Here is a 15,027-nt window from a genome sequence, read left to right as displayed (position 1 = left end):
TTGGGTTGTATAATAAAGTTTAATTATTAAGAAACAGAGCCAACAAGCCGTGAAAATAACTTTATGGTTAGGGTTCACCAAAGCATGACGAACTGTATTAACTGTATTAGGAGGGTTGAGAACCACTGATCTATACGATATCCCTCTCTGTGACAGGTCATGGAGGAACTGGTGGACCAAGGGCAGGTGAAAGCTTTGGGCATCTCCAACTTCAACCACTTCCAGATTGAAAGGCTCCTGAACAAGCATGGACTCAAACATAAGCCAGTGACCAACCAGGTGCGTTCTGTGTGTGCAGGTCCTGCTCTGTGCCTGTTGTAACATTTGTGAGTCTTCTTTCAGGGGTCAGAGTTCAGGATGCTTAGGGAGGTGGGAGGCAGACCTCTGGGTCTGGTTCGTAGCTCATCTATCAGTGGGTTGTATTTGGTCTTTGTTTGTATTTTCTTGTGTAGAAAAAGTCCTTCTGAGCCGCTCAGAAATCAGACTTACTTCCCTAGTGACAGAGATGTTTTCCTTGTAGGTTGAGTGCCACCATACCTCACCCAGGAAAAACTAATACAGTACTGTCACTCCAAAGGCATCACCGTCACAGCCTACAGTCCCCTGGGCTCTCCAGACAGACCTTAGTCAGGCTTCAAGAGTGCTGGCACTTTCTTTTTATTACTCATAATTAGCACTTTATAAATTGCTACTATTCCAAGGCACAAGGAAAGATGTGTCTATCGTTGGCAATGTGTTGGACCTCCCCCAAAAGGGAATGAAGCTGTAATAATATTCAGAAAAACCCAACAGTGGTCACAGCTGACACTCAGAGAACATGCAGTGCTGGGTCATGCCTTTCAACTGCTAAAACTCCTGGTCCTGTAGATCGGCTCATGGGAGAGATACAAAGTTTTGCTTTTTCTTTTTCTTTCTGCCTGTCTCACAGATATGGGGGTGGCTGCAATGCTCGGCCTGGACACTGTCCCAGTAGGGATGTTTATGGGTATGTAGCCACGGTGATTTTCACTCCAGCCATCTTTCTTCCTCTAGTGCCAAGCCAGAGGACCCAGTAGTTCTGGAGAGTCCCAAGATTAAAGAAATTGCTGCAAAGCACAAGAAAACCACAGCTCAGGTAAAATAGTGATTTCCCCCTTTCCTTTTTCTTTTTCTTTTTTTTTTTTTTTAACCTAGCAATCCATTCTTGTAGTCATGTGTTTTATTTGTATTGCCTCCTTTTAATCCACTGGAGAGAAAGAACTGAGAAATGTAAGTCTGTTGGGATCTCCAGGAAATACAGCGGGTATCAGAGAAAGGCTGCCTCTGTCCATCAGCTGCCTGTCAAGCCCACAGGCTCAGCTTCGAGGCTTAACTTGACACCGTGTCAGCCTTATGACCACAGGCTACCCTGTTGGCTCTGTTTCTTAATAATTAAACTTTATTATACAACCCAACTAGCTTACACAAGAAGGAAAAAAGGTTAAAGAGACAAAAGAGTGAACCTTCCGGTATCCGTTCCATGGGACGGTGTCTCTCTGGCCCGCCTGCTGGTCCAGCCTGTTCGCTGCTCCACACGCTCTCAAGCCCGGGCTGAACTTGTTGTTCTCTCCTCCCCACCTGCCTCAGTCACATGGAAAGGGCGGTCTCCTTCTCCTGTTGAGGGTCAATTAGAAAAGCAATAGCCCAGTTGGGGTTCCTAGGTCTGCTTCCTGAATTCCAGGCCCAGGATGGCTCCACTCAGTCTGTCACAAGGTATTCATGGGGTGCCCCAAGGATAAAGCCCGCCAAGACTGCTTCCACCTGTGACAAAGCTTAATCTTTCGCACACTACCCTCCTTCCTATCTAGGGAAACTGCAGTGTCGCTTCCAGGATCAGGGGGCATAAGATGAGGACCAGCAAATGCCTCTAGTAATAGCTAAAGCCACAGAGAAATATAGTTGTATTTTATTATTCACTTGGCTGGGAGGGGTTCTTTGTAGGTAGGTGAATGCCTGCTCTCCCCTGTTTGTACACAGGTTCTAATTCGGTTTCATATCGAGAGGAATGTGGTGGTGATCCCCAAGTCTGTGACACCCTCCCGCGTACAGGAGAACATTCAGGTAAGACCTGGGTTGTTCATCCGACAGTCCTCAGTGCAGTGGAGTTAGAGAAGATCTTGTCCTTAAGCTTTAATGCCATCCCTTCATCGTCAGTGCGCCTTCTCTTCTTCCAACTACCTTATCCACGCTTCGGCTCAGTGGCTGCCGTGATCATGGAGGGCCAAGGATGGGCTGGAGGCAGGCGCTAGCAAAGACCTGTCAGGTCTGAGGACAAGTGTGCTTTATCCCACTGAGGACATTTCTTGAGCACGTGGACCACTGTCCTGGTCACCTGTGGGCTGCCTTGGTCTACTCACCCTCCTTTTTGTGCAAGGGGATAGAATGGATTAAATGAACGTGGCTCTGTCAGGCCCCTCAGGGGTTTCAGTCATTGCACACACTTCTATACATACAGACACCCCTCCTCCCCTTGTGCAACACTAATCCCTCTAAATAACCCAGAATATTTACAGACTATTTGGATGCATTGTGTGCATAATGGGAGAAACGCCTAGAAGCTCACATCCCTCCAGCACTTTCCCTGCTGAGGCTGCTTTGGGACTCTTGCCTTCCAGGTCTTTGACTTCCAGCTGAGTGATGAGGAGATGGCTGTGATCCTCAGCTTCCACAGGAACTGGAGGGCCTGTGGCCTGTTCATGTAAGTGGCACTGGGAGGTTGGTCAAGTCTTTTTCTGAGGGTATAAAGGGTTAGTAGGAAGGAATGGAAGTCGTGTAGAATGACTTTTGTCTTCAAATACTTTTTTTTCTGGCAGTTGTGAAAAGTTAAAGTTTGAGTCCCGGAGAGTCACCAGCAAAGATGCTGTTATTTTCTGCTCAGTTTCTGACTCTTGCACACAGAGCTAGGATTTTTGAGGAAGGAGCTGTCTCTACTATGTGGGAGTCAGAAGTTCTCAAGCTCCCATTCCTCACTCATTCCCTCAGTAACCTACTATCATGTGCCAGGAATGACGTATGTATCCAGGGCATCACACTGCAGACTTCCTGTTCCATGCCTTACATTCTACAGAGGGGAAAAGTGAGCTCACTGAGAATACATATGTTGGAGTGTAACAAATGTCACAGAAAAAAAATAAGCTAGGACAAAAGCCATAGGATGTAGTGAGCCCTGGGTAGTAGAGATACTTTGATACATGGCTATCCAGGGGATGCTTTGCTGACAAAGTCCCAGCTGAAAGAAGTGGAGGATGAGCCACGTGGGTAGTTAGGGGAACTGTATCACTGGCAATGAGAGCAAATGTAAACACCATGATGAAAGCGTGTGAATACCCACATGAAAGAGTGTGAACGCCAGCCAGGTGGTGATGGCACACGCCTTTAATCCCAGCACTTGGGAGGTAGAGGCAGGCAGATCACTGTGTGTTCGAGGCCAGCCTGGTCTACAAAGTGAATCCAGGACAGTCAAAGCTACACAGAGAAACCCTGTCTCGAAAAACAAAACAAAACAAACCAAAAAAAAAAAAAAGAGTGTGAATACCCTGACGTAAGAGTGTGAACACCCAGTTGTATGAGTGTAAACACCCAGATATAAAAGCAGATGTAAAAGTATGAAGCCCAGATGTAAGAGTGTGAATGCCCTGATGTGAGAGTGTGAACGATCTGATATACAAGTGTGAATGCTCTGATGTAAGAGTATGAACGCCCAGATATAAAAGTGTGAATGCCCAGATGTAAAAATGTGAAGCCAAGATGTAAGAGTGTGAATGCCCTGATGTAAGAGAGTGTGAATGTTCTGATGTAAGAGTGTGAATGCTCAGATGTAAGAGTGTGAGTGCCCTGAAGTAAGAGTGTGAAAGCCTTGATGTGTGAGATTTGTAGCACCTGAGTAAGGCGGTCAGTGATGCTGGAGCAGAATGAGTGGGTGTTATTGTAGGAAGAAAAGACAAGCCAGAGACGACTTTAGCTAAGAACACACAGTGGTATAGACCAGGAGAAGCACCCTGATTTTATATTAGGAGAAACTGAGAGGCCAAGAGAGGATTCTGAGCAGAGGCTGGCAATATATGGCACGTCTTAAGGTGTCACACTGACTTCTGCATTGAGAGTGACAGAGTGGTACTATAGTAGCCCAGGGAGGGGGACAGTCACTGGACTTGGGTCAAGGTTGTAGAAATGAGAAGATCACATTCAGGATAGATATAAAGCAGTTATTTGAGTTTGCCCAAAAAAAAAAAAAAAAAAAAAATTAACAAATACGGGTTTTGTTTGCTTATTTTTGTTATTGCTTGAGAATCTCAAGAACAGAATTTTTATATAGGAGAAGTCAGGAACCTGCTTGAGATGTGTTTCTGATGTGTGTTTGGCATCACGTGGGACTGCCAGATGAAGCTGGGTATATGAGGTCATAGATTGATGAACCTTAAAGTAAAACAAACTGCCTTGGACTTGAAACTCTACCACTTATTCATTAGCAATGAGGCCTTGGGCAGTTTGGGTGATGTCACCAAGTTGCTTTATCTACAAAGCGGGAATGACGATATTAATCACAGCAAACATTCACTGAGTGCTAGTTATGGAACAGAAGACACTTTATGTTCTTTGCTTATATTAGAATCTTATTTAATAATCATAACCAACCTATCTATTTCAATAGTATTTCCCACTTCGTGACAAATGTGGGAATAAATTGAGACAACAGTTCTGAGCCCTCAGCTGTGTGTCACTTTGCTCATGATCCCTCATCGTGACATTGCTTATTTGCAGGTCCTCCTTCTTCAAATACCTCTTTCGTACTTTAGGGAGAGGGCCACGGTCTGTATACCCATCTCCTTTTCTCATGGCCTTATGGGAGAAGAGGCTGAGAGAGCACAACCTGGCTGACTATAGCACCTAAGGATGCCTCTTAGATCATACCAGTTGCTTCGTGGAACACTTTCTTCTTCTTGCTTTTGCTGCAGGGCAAGCCAGAGCAAGGACTTCCCTTTCCACGTGGAATACTGAAGCTGAGTCAGCTGATGAGTTTGCCTGGTGGACTGTTTTCACAATGTGCAACCCACTCCTCCTGAGTCCTGTTTTTTTTTTCCTTTTTCGACAAGGCCATCAGATATCACACCGAGCCAGGCAATTTGGGCAATTCTGCAGTTCAATTCTCATGCACAACTAGAAGCAGTCTGTCACAGGGAAGGGTGACTCAGCAAAGGACAGTGCTTTTCACTAATTTGATCTGGCCAAATGTTGGTCAAACACCAGGACCGCTGGCAACACTGAGGATAAAAAGACAAAATAGCTGGGCGCTTTGGCACATGCCTGTAATCCCAGCACTTGGGAGGCAGAGGCAGGTGGATCTCTGTGAGTTCAAGGCCAGCCTGGTCTACAAAGTGAGTTCAGGACAGCCAGGGCTACAAAAAGAAACCCTGCCTCAAAAAAAAAAAAAAAAAAAAAAAAGATAAAATAATAAAAATAATAATCACAAACATTTTCAACACAGTCAGAAGTTTGATTGACAAACTTATTGTATCCAATAAGTTTGAGAAGAGAAAATGGAGGCATGAGAGAGCCAAGAACTTGCTGAAGGCTCTGGGTAGTAAGTGGCTAAAGCAAGTTTCAAAGGAAGAAGTTCTCCGGCAACTTGATGCCCTCCTCCTCCCAAGCCTTCTCCTGGTCAGTACCCTCCTCTTTCTCCTGTAACTTTCTTCACTCTTTCCTCTCATTGCTTTTTAATCTTGCCTTTAATATGCCACCATGCCAAAGGGCCAGTGCTGTTGTGCAAGGGCCCTTAAAACTCACAAACTGCCACTGCTCCTTGAGGGAAAATGTGGCAGGAAATGGGGGAGTCTGGACATGAAAACATTTACTACTGCCATTAATCTGGGACATGTACTTTTTTCTATAGAAAAGTATTTGCAGAAAAAAATGTAGAAACTATTCCAAGCATCTTGAAATTTCCACAAGAGAGCTAATGAGCAGCCGGACATCTGTTTTACAAGTTAAACAATACTAACATTTTACCACAGTCCCTCCAAATGCTTTTTTGAAAAATAAACTTATTGAAGAACTAAGTGGTTGTCAGGACCATGGAGGGCTGCACTGTGCTCCCACATCCCCGCTCCCCACAATCAGTGTTCACTGAGGATCGCAGAGTCCCTTCCTTCTCTGCTGCTTGCAGGCTTAGTTCCTGTTCTGCTCTTCCCCTGGGTCTGAGGTGACAAGGGATGGGTGGACACTTGCAATTCAGGCTTCCTAGTAGGATGGTTCCTCTGCTATTGCTCAGTGGGGGGCTTCTGTTAGGAAGGTCGAGGTCTGCAGATGGGGCATCTGCCTTTTCTAGTAGTATTTCAGCCAAAGCAACATTTCTCAAGCAATCTCAGCTCCTCCTTGAAGCTTCCACATTGATTCTGATCCTACCAGTGACACTGCTTCTGGGGCTAGGGCGTCCTCCTTCCTCCCATTCCCTCTCGCCCCCGAGTGTGGCAATCTCTTCCAGCCGTGGCTAACCTTGGAACTATCTCATCCTTTACTGTTTGACATCCTAGCTCTTTCATCAAGGTTTCAGAAGGCTGGTACTGCCTTTTGGGGCTCTGATGTTTCCTTCCTTGACCTTTTCTGACTTCTGGTGGTTACAAGAATCCCCAAGGCTCTTGGCTTTGTAGTTGCTCCATTTTCATGTCCCCAACTGTCTTCCAATGACATTCTGATGCCAGTCATTGGATTTATGACCAGCCCTCACCATTACTCTCTCCCACCAAGACAAGAGCTGCTGGAACTTAGAAGGAAGCAGGCTTGTGAGACTAAAAATACCAGAAGGGCTAGCCCATTTTCTCTCTAAGAACCTCTTCTGCTGGGTGGTAGTGGCGCACACCTTCAATCGCCAGCACTTGGGAGGCAGATCTTTGGATTCCAGGCCAGCCCAATCTACATAGTGAGTTCCAGGACCGCCAGGGTTACACAGAGAGAGACACTGTCTTCACCCTCACCCCACCAAACCCTTCTTTTCCTGGAGTTATCTGTAAAATAATATTAGTACTAACGAGCAGTCATGATGATGCGGGTATTTACTCCCAGAAGGAAGAGAAGGAAGAGAGGGCGCACATAGGCTTCCGCTGTACCGACACCCAGAACACACAGCTGCCTCCCACTCTCCTCGTCACTCCTGCTGAGATCAGAGAGCCACCTGAGAGCAATGCATGAAAACAAAGTCTGTGGCAGCAGCGCTAGGAAGGAGAGGAGTGAGTTTGCCAAGCAAATATTCTACCAGCTGAGTCATATAGCTCCACTCTCTGAAGTGGGGCGGGGGGGTGTTAACATAAAATACAGTCACCACCTGTAATGGGGAATACTGATTGTCAACTTACAGGGTCTAGGAAAACTGAAGGGACAGTGTCTGGCATGTCATACCTGAGAATTAGCAGCTGCTACAAGATCTAACCAGAGTCAGCTTATGAACAAATGAGAAGGTTTGAAGGGCAGACAGAAGCACAAAGAGAGAGGAAGAAACATGCCACCTGTATGTGAGCCCCAAGTCATGTCCCCCCGTGGCAACACCTGTGTCCTTTCCACGGGTTGTTGCCTCCTCAAGTGTTATAACTGACTCAGCTCGGGTCCGCACTTGTCTACCACTAAACTGAGCCTAAAATTGCAACCTTTAAAATAAAATGTCTGCTGTTCCCCTCTCCTCTGAACCTCTTTTTTTTTTTTTTTTTTTTTTTTTTTTTCTCCCTGTGACTGAATTTCTGTCTACATCAAGGAAGTCTAGCTCTCCAGCAGTCTTCTGTGCTAACCTTGCTGGCTCATGGCAAACAAACAGAAAATTTATAATGCTTTAGTCAAAAGTCCATAAACATGAAAGAAACAACTATGATCTTTCAGAGGTAAGTGGACAAGCAAAATGTGGTGTTATTAGGGCTGGAAGGATGGCTCAGTGGTTAAGATCTTCCAGAAGGACCCAAGTTCTGTTCCATTTGGAATCTCTCAACTGCTCAGTAGCTCCAGCTCCAGCTCCAGCTCCAGGGAATTGGGATGCCCTCTCTGGCCTCTTCAAGTACACATGCATAAATTAAATAAAAATAAATTTAAATTAAAATACGGTGCATACAGACAACAGCACCCTACAATAGAAATGACCCGTCATCAAGGCACTAGGAGGCACGAGGGAATTCTAAGTTTAGAACGTTAAGACATTGACATCTTCCACGAACAAGCTTTTATGCTAGCTACGGGACATACTTGGAAAGATGGAGAAGAAATAACATAACAGTAGGAAACAGACCCACATCAGTCATCCCCGTATTTAGACGATAGAATTATGAGGATCAAGACTCTAAAGTCGCCTGAAATATACAGCTAGTTCTAAGCCACCATGGGCTGCACATGACTCTGTCTCAACAAAATAAAGACACAAGAGATGCATAGAAATGGGCCAGGAAGTAAGTAGCAACAAAAGAAAGAACTAGAACTTAGAACGTATGATTCTTTGGGAAAAGGGTTGATAGCGTCATCATTTATTAAACAAACAATGCAGGAGTTATCTAGTTACAAGCTGTGGTGTAGCTCATCAGCTCTCTTATTTTGAAAATAAATATTGTGAAACAGAGGAGTTGATTTATTTTGATATTTGACTTTTGTAAAATAGTGCCACAAAAGCAAATATATATATACATACCCTATGCAAAATGATAGTTTAATGTTGACAACCTTTTAAAGATTTATTTATTTATTATATATACAGTAATCTGCCTGCATGTACACCTGCCCAACAGAGGACATCAGATCATGTTCTAGATGGTTGTGAGCCACGATGCTGCTGCTGGAAATTAAGCTCGGGACCTCGGGAAGAGCAGTCAGTGCTCTAACCTCTGAGCCATCTCTCTAGCCTCCAATGTTGACAACTTTATACTATTAATAAATTAGTATAATGTATTTGTTTTTATTTTTTCAAAAGTTTAACAATTATAAGAAGGATATGTTTTTAAGAATAAGAGCATTCAGCTGGTTATATACATATTAGCAAATACATTCCCGTAAATATGATATTGTGATTTAAAATGATATTAAATGTTCTAAATTTAAATGTGTGTGTGTGTGTGTGTGTGTGTGTATATATATATATATATATATATATATATATATATATATATATATAATTTTTAGTTCACTTTAAGTATTATTTATTTCTGTTGCAATTTAAATTTGTGTTTCTTCCAAAATGTTGCCAATATAAGTATGGAAAAACTTATGTAGAGCTGAGAAAAACTGAAAACGACTTGTAAGTGGAAATTCTGTGAAGCTTACTGGTGCATGCCTTTAATTCCAGCACTTAGTAGGCAGAGGCAGGTGGGGCTCGATGAGTTTGAAGCCAGCCTGGCTTTTGTAGTGAGTTCTAGGAGAGCCAGGACTATGAAGAGAGATCCTGTCTCAAAAATAAATAGAAACGACCAAATAAACGTTCACAAAACCAAACCTTTTATACCTGACCCAAACTGCAGGGTTCAACTAAAACTCAGGAGGGAAGTCACCTGTTGAAAAATGCAAGACATGAGCCGGGCGTGGTGGCGCACGCCTTTAGTCCCAGCACTCGGGAGGCAGAGGCAGGCGGATCACTGTGAGTTCGAGGCCAGCCTGGTCTACAAAGTGAGTCCAGGACGGCCAAGGCTACACAGAGAAACCCTGTCTCGAAAAACCAAAAAAAAAAAAAAAAAAAAAAAAAAAAAGAAAAATGCAAGACACAAAGAAGGAGAGCAAGTCTGATTGATCAAACTCTCAAACTTTACTAGCCAGGCAGCAGCTTTTATAAGTCAGAAGGCAGGGGAGCATATTGCTATAGTCACCCAGCTGCAGGCTTTTCTCAAAACAGAGAACTCCAGGCAGGGTCATAATGCCCTGCCACACGGGGTATCTTGTTCTGTCTTCATCTAGCTTTAGTCTAACTGCTGACTCACAACAGGGTCGCTCCATCCCTATCTGTCTTTAACTGCTGACTCACAACAGGGTCAGCTAGTTTCTGGTGAAAGGTAAGCTCTGGGAAAGACAGAGACTTAAAGGTGCAGACTTGGACAAGATGGCTGAACATTGGCCATATGGCCTATTGTCTCCAACATCTCCTTCCTCTCTTTATTAAAAGAGGAGGCAGATGGATCCACTATATACGGGTGAGCGTTGGTCCCCAGAGGGAGCGGGCATTAACCAGAGGGGAGAAGCATCAACCTGATCCTTCCAGGGCCAGATTGGCTGGTCAAGATGTCTTTTTGAGGAGGAGAGGGAGGTCCTGATCTGCTGTCTGTGGGCATCCCCAACATACAGCGAACAAGACAGTTTTCGACATCAACCTCTATGCAATCAGGTTTGCTTCTCAGGGGACTCAGAGTTGGACAATCGGGTCCTCCCCCTGCGGTACTTTGTCCCACACCCCTTGCAAGCAATATCTGAGTATATGTCGTTCTCACCATGTCAAGGAAGGGGGAACAGAGGCACATTAGTGTTCAAGCTCATCATGGCCTTTGTCGGCCAAGTCAAGTTTATGATAATGCACCTGTATTGCTCGAGCATCTCCAGCACCTAGCTGTTGTTTTACAAAGGTAGTGAGGCGTCTAAAAGCCCAGGGGCCAAAAGAGATAAGGAGGAAAAATCCTACCAGGGGGCCCAGAATGGAGGGCAACAAGGTAGTAAAGCCAAGGGGAGGTGGAGAACCAGTTATGAAACCAACTCTGTTCCTGTTCTCGTTGTCTTTTCCTCTTTTCTAAGCCTTCTCTAGCCTTGGCCATGCTATCTTTGACCACCCCAGAGTGGTCCATATAAAAGCAACATTCTTCTTTGAGGGCAGCACAGAGTCCACCTTGTTGGAGGAATAGCAGGTCTAGATCTTAGCAGTTTGTAATTTAAAGGTGATCTTTGGATGGAATCTGTTAGATAAAAATCTGTTGAGACAAATACAGACTGGAGACAGGACTTAAAATTGTATCCATAAGGCAGCTAGAGTAGGCTTATGTCTTCGAAACCCAGTAAGAGCATAAACATTTTTCCAGAAGACCTGATATACAGATTTGACAGACTCGTTTTTTAATAAGCAGCCAGTATTTTACCAGGTTATTATGACCATTGATCTTATTTTAAATCTGTAACTTGCACTTACCAACATTTAAACACTTTCTTAGACCCTCAAATATTCAACATTTTTTCAGACCTTTAAACATAGGAAGCCACTGCTAGGATGTGGGAATCTCTGTCTTAATTAGTTTAAATATAATTAATGCCATATTTAGCAGATCTCTGATAAGCTTGAGGACCAGCATATCTGTGCTCAGTCCTCGTCTGTCTTCAGTTGTCTGCTCTAACCTATATTTTATAAACATAAAGCAGAACATTATAATCTGTGGTTTGTAGGTAAGTGCTAGAGGACCACATCTGTTTAATTTTAGTATATCTGAATTGCTTGTTTCTAGCTATATATTGGCTGATTATTTTTAGAAAACACCTGTGATTAACTGAGCTAGTACCTAACAAAACCATAAGTTTTAATTATTTTAAACAGTTCGTGATAGTAGCTCTTAAGTTTACATACCAGTTGTAGTTAAGGTGCCAGTGTGGCTTAAGAATGTTTATTATTATGTCTATAATTATGATTATTGTTGTATTTTTTAACCCATTAGCAATCAATCAAGACATAGATAATATTAATTAATTAAACTATTTATTTTTTTATAGTGGGGCAGGTATGGGATCCTTGTCTCAATCCCATGCCATCTGTTTCTAATGATTTTTATTAAGTTACGTCTCATCCATAATCTTAAATACTTGTTAATGTTTTTCATCTGGACCACTCTTTTACATAACTCGTAGCTCTTTGCCCAGAGTTTGGCAATGATTTCCAGTATTTGTCCCAATCCTTCACTGAGTGGAGTCTCTCAGAGAGCATCTGTGTTGGGCTAATATCTACTTATAAGTGAATACATACCATTGTTTGCCAGAACATATATTTTTCTGTATTCTCAAACGTACCCGTTCTTTTTTTTAAAGATTTATTTATTAAGTATAACAGTGTTTTGCCTGCATGTATTTCTGCATGAGGGCACTAGATATCATCATAGATGGTTGTGAGCCACCCTGTGGTTGCTGGGTATCGAACTCAGGACCTTTGGAAGAGCAGGCAGTGCTCTTAACCTCTGAGCCATCTCTCCAGCCCCTGTTGAAAATATACAGCCTCTATAGTGAAAGTTATTCAGAGCCCATTACCAAGGAGTCTAAGGAGTGACTAGGACTGAAAAAGACCTTACCAGTGGCTTTATCTGGTCACTGCTTACCACGCAGTTCCTGGAAAGACCCATCATATTAGCTCTCATTTTTTTAGCAACCTAATTTTTTCTGTTGTGGGTAGTGACCTTGTACTTGCCATGCTTGAGGGGTTTGGGCTGGCTGGAGTTTAGAGCACATCATTAGGAGTTGAGACAGCCCTGGGCTGTCTGCCAGTTTGATCCAGGCAGCCTAGCTCCAATGATAGAGCTAGTTAATCAGTTTTTGTTGTTTCTTTTTCTTGAGAATCATTGAACTGAGTTAGAACTTTAGAACTAATGGCCAGCAGATGAAATTTTGTTTTTTTTTTTTTTTCTCTCCAACAGAATATAATATATAAAACAACGTTTAAACACCAGACAAAGACAAAAAAAGTGACAAGTTTGTCTTTCTTCACTATGAGGGACAAGTTATGTGCCCTAGTCCGTCCGTCCAGTAGTCTAAGAAAACAGTCAAGGGGGTTGATTATTTCTGTCTCATAGTAAGAAAATCTACACAAATAAACACAAATAAACAAAAACAGAAAACGGCACCAAAAAGCCACAATAGTTTGGACTACACCAAAACCAGAACCAAGTGAGTGATCCAACCCGGTGATCAGGCGGCCCGAGAGTGCTCCCCAAGTGGAGGGGGATTGACTGCCCCTCCTGGAGGTCAGGAACGTCTTCCAGCCTCCCCGTCAGGAGGTACACTATCTCCAGGCACAGGGAAAGAACAACCCTGACATTGTGACTAACTCAAATGCTCGACCTCCAAAGCGAAACTAAAGAACGGAGAGACAAGAAAGACAGACAAAGAAGAGTGGTGGCCGCCTTACCTAACTCCTTGATTAGGGTCCCGGTCTGGGAAGGGACTCCTAAAGCAGAGGAGATTTACAGCCTTTGGCCTTAATAGGGGTCCTTAAGGGAGGACTGGGTAGGCTGACTTTTACATTTCCCCAGACTTTTTCTAAGTTTTTTTAAAGAAAAATTTACCTTTATCTAACACATTTTTAATATCCTCATGAAAGCATCTAACACACAAGATATCATTAAATAGATTTCAATAGGAAAAGGCAGCAACAGGGACCTTTTTCAGACCCAAAAGACCTATACTAATCATGAAGGCAATCCCCTACCCATTGCCAGCGTTTTTTGTCCACAGTACTCTTTTTTGGAAACTAAGGGCAAATATCACTAATGAAGAGAAAAAAATTTTACTAAGTTTTTTTTTCTTTACCCACGTTCCTTGTGTCTTGAGGGAGGTTTTAAGTCTCTTGATAAATAATTCATGTTTGCTAAGAGATTGTCCCATATGTATTGCCATCATTTACCTTGTTTGATCTGTCTCACAATTGGGAGAGTCGTGGCGATCCAAGCCGATCTGTCTCACAGGCACGAAGTCCGTGGTGATCCAGGGTGACCGGTCCTTAAAGAACAATGGACAGGTGAGTGCTCCGTTCCTCGAGCCCGTCGTTAGGCGCCACTTGACTCGACCTGCAGGGTTCAACTAAAACTCAGGAGGGAGGTCACCTGTTGAAAAATGCAAGACACAAAGAAGGAGAGCAAGTCTGATTGATCAAACTCTCAAACTTTATTAGTCAGGCAGCAGCTTTTATAAGTCAGAAGGCAGGGGAGCATATTGCTATAGTCACCCAGCTTCAGGCTTTTCTCAAAACACAGGGAATTCCAGGCAGGGTCATAATGTCCTGCCACACAGGGTATCTTGTTCTGTCTTCATCTAGCTTTAGTCTAACTGCTGACTCACAACAGGGTGGCTCCATCCTATCTGTCTTTAACTGCTGACTCACAACAGGGTCAGCTAATTTCTGGTGAAAGGTAAGCTCTGGGAAAGACAGAGACTTAAAGGTGCAGACTTGGACAAGATGGCTGAACATTGGCCATATGGCCTATTGTCCCTAACATAAACCTTTCGAATGTATGTTGTAAAAGTAATTTTAAAATGGTGTTTTAGCTGGGTGGTGGTGGCGCACGCCTTTAATCCCAGCACTCGGGAGGCAGAGGCAGACGGATCATTGTAAGTTCGAGGCCAGGTTGCTACAAAGTTAGTCCAGGGCAGACAAGGCTACACAGAGAAAAGCTGTCTCAAAAAACTAAAATAAAATAAAACAAAGTGGTGTTTTAGAGCGAGATGGAAGGCTCAGCAGTTAGGAGACCATGCTGCTCTAATAGAGGCCCCAAGTTTGATTGCTAGCACCCACATCTGGTGGCTCATAGCTACCTGGAAACCTCCAGGGGATCTGATGTCTTCTTATGGCCTATAAAGGAATGTGCACACACATGCTGGACACATGCACAAGTTAAAAAAAAAAGCCAAAATGAATTGTTAAAAATGTTTTAAAAGCTTGTTTTATGAAGTAAATTATATATGTATATATATATAGTCTTTAAGCATTAAGACATATATTCTCAGAGAAACTATTAATAACACATATGCAAAAACAGAAGAAAACAGCACTGGAAATGGCAATTTGAGTGATGGGAATAATTGTGCTCTATAATCTCACAATATAATGTGTATAAACAATCTTTATTTTTCATAGTTGAGTGTGTAACATTTTATAATCATAATTTTTTAAAAATCAGGCACAATTTTTAAAAACTTCATTATAAACACAATTGGTCAAATTCCCAAATCTGAAGGAAAAGAATAGGAAGAAGGAAGAAAAGGAGGGAATGAAGAAGCAAAGAAAAGAAAGGGGAAATAAAAGAAGAAAGAGAATTTTATTAT

At 43.0% G+C, this 15,027-nt stretch overlaps 1 pseudogene; it reads left to right on the top strand.

Annotated features, from left to right (window-relative positions):
- Positions 1-156: 156 nt before the first annotated feature.
- Positions 157-5,279, top strand: LOC127194397 (aldo-keto reductase family 1 member B7-like; annotated as a pseudogene).
- The last annotated feature ends 9,748 nt before the right edge of the window (positions 5,280-15,027 follow it).

Source organism: Acomys russatus, chromosome 10 (genome assembly GCF_903995435.1).
Source record: "Acomys russatus chromosome 10, mAcoRus1.1, whole genome shotgun sequence".
In the NCBI taxonomy this organism is placed as follows: Eukaryota; Metazoa; Chordata; class Mammalia; order Rodentia; family Muridae; genus Acomys; species Acomys russatus.
This window is presented reverse-complemented; position numbering and strand designations above follow the sequence as displayed.